Consider the following 2,453-nt stretch of genomic DNA (forward strand, 5'->3'; position numbering starts at 1 on the left):
AACCAAACATATTAACAAAATGAATAGAATAGATATGTACAAGTAAAATAAATAGAGTAATAAATATGTACAAACATATATACATATATAGAGGTGCTGTGGGGAAGGGAAGGAGGTAAGGCAGTGGGGAGGAGGGGGAAAAGATGGTTTAGTCAGAAAAGGTATCAGTGCTGGCCGACTTGGACATTCAGGCAGCCCTCGTAGACTTGCACTTTGGGGAACGATTCCTGAGAATTGGCCCGTCCCCAAGATAGCCCAGTTCACGGTGGAGGGTCTGGTTACTCTGTCGGTCCACGGACCAGTAGATCACTTCAGTGAAGGAGAGAGTCTGAAAGGCTCCTTAGAGCTCCTGTCAGAAAGCATGGTGGGATGGGAGTAGATTTATACCAACAACTTGTGCTCAGGGCTTATGAGGGGAATGGAAAGAATAATGACCTGTCTCGGAATCACAGGGGATACATATTTTTTCACCATTTTGGGTTAGCTTTGGTCTTCCCACCCGCTAGATCATATAATGCTCTGCTGCCTCTTGCCCATCTCCATTTAGCATGTGAGCAGTATCTCCTCCCTGGCTGTAGCATCGGTGATTTATTGGTAACCACAGAAGACAGTGTTCTAAAGGCTTAACAGATTTCCAGCCAGAGCATTGATTTTTCTTCCCTAGTCTTTCTAGGTCTCCGTGGTTTCCATTATCATATGCTAAATCTATTATGATGAGCTGTTCACCTTGGGCTGTAGCTTGAAGTGCTCAGCATACTTATAATTTTACAAATAAAGCCCTGGTTGACGGACTCCAAATTTATGAGGGTCGGGAAGAAATGAAGTGTACAAAGAAGGTTTGTGCTTCAAATCGTTAAAGTCTATCTTCAAGCACTGGCACCTAAGTTTTGAGAAAGAGTATAGGGCCAGCTTTTACCAGCAAAATTGCTAAGATAATTCACATGCAACTCAAATACTCCTTCCTGGTTCAAGAAGGTGAGGACATCAGCACCTCCTGCCCTAGACAGTAAGTTTGTTGAGGACAGGGATTGTATCCATTTACTCTCCTGGACTCGCCCAAGAGTTAAGTACAGTGCTCTGCACACAGTAAGCCTTCAATGTTGTTGTTGTCTTACACTGTCGAGTCTTGTCTGACCAACAGCGATGCCATGGACACATCTCTTGCAGAACGCCCCCGTTCCATCAGCAATCATTCTGGTAGTGGATCCAGAGAGTTTTCTTGGTAAAAAAAATCCTGAAGTGGTTTACCATTGCTGCCTTCCGTGCAGTGAACTCGAATCTCCGCCCTCGACTTTCTCCCGTGCCTCTGATGCCCAGCATGGGGGAGTTTTGACTTGTAACAGATGGCCTTCCACTCGCTAGCCACTGCCCAAGCTAGGAATGGAAGGGGTAGGCCTCTGCTTGACTCTCCCTCCTGTAATCAAGACTGGTAGAGTCCTGGAAACTCTCCAAATGCAACCCTGAGAGGAGAAACCTTCAATAAATACCATTTATTCACTAATTGGTAGTGGAAGTAATAGAATTTATTGAACAGCCAGTAAGTAATCACTGTACTCATCACTTGGGAACATTCATTCATTCATTCATTCAATCGTATTTATTGAGCGCTTACTGTGTGCAGAGCACTGTACTCAGCACTTGGGAAGTATAAGTTGGCAACATGTAGAGACGGTCCCTACCCAACAGCGGGCTCACAGTCTAGAAGGGGGAGGCAGACAACAGAACAAAACATATTAACAAAATAAAATGAATAGAATAGTAAATATGTACAAGGAAAATAAATAGAGTAATAAATCTGTAGAAACATATATACAGGTGCTGTGGGGAGGGGAAGGAGGTAGGGTGGGGGGATGGGGAGGGGGAGAGGAAGGAGGGGGCTCAGTCTGGGACTGATTCTAATGGATACATTCTAATGGACACAGCATCTGGGTAAAGAGAAGGAGCACAGTCTGCAATCTCTCTTGCTGAATGATTCTGGCAGGCAGAGACTATGTAAAAATATAATAATAATGGTGGTATTTGTTAAGCGCTTACTATGTGCAAAGCACTGTTCTAAGCACTGGGGAGGTTACAAGGTAATCAGGTTGTGCCACGGGAGGCTCGCAGTTTTAATCCCCATTTTACAGATGAAGTAACAGGCACAGAGAAGTGAAGTGACTTGCCCAAAGTCACACAGCTGACAGTTGGTGGAGCCAGGATTTGAACCCATGACTTCTGACTCCAAAGCCTGTGTTCTTTCCACTGAGCCACACTGCTTCTCATGGATATATGTATTATGTATATGTATTATGTCTCAGTCACTGCCTCATGCAAGTTCATGTGTTACTAACTGAGCGAAATGTCCATTAGGTTCACAAGGAGCCGACTGCTAGTAATAGTAATAATAATGGTATTTAAGCACTTACTATGTACAAAGCACTGTTCTAAGTGCTGGGGAGGATACAAGGTGATCA

General features: G+C 44.1%; 1 non-coding gene across 1 annotated transcript; it reads right to left on the reverse strand.

Annotated features, from left to right (window-relative positions):
* Positions 1-1,332: 1,332 nt before the first annotated feature.
* On the reverse strand, positions 1,333-1,470 carry LOC119926087. The gene has a single exon (XR_005449999.1). It is a non-coding gene; the product is annotated as a small nucleolar RNA SNORA7 (small nucleolar RNA).
* Between the last annotated feature and the right edge of the window lie 983 nt (positions 1,471-2,453).

Source organism: Tachyglossus aculeatus, chromosome 3 (assembly GCF_015852505.1).
Source record: "Tachyglossus aculeatus isolate mTacAcu1 chromosome 3, mTacAcu1.pri, whole genome shotgun sequence".
Classification (NCBI taxonomy): domain Eukaryota; kingdom Metazoa; phylum Chordata; class Mammalia; order Monotremata; family Tachyglossidae; genus Tachyglossus; species Tachyglossus aculeatus.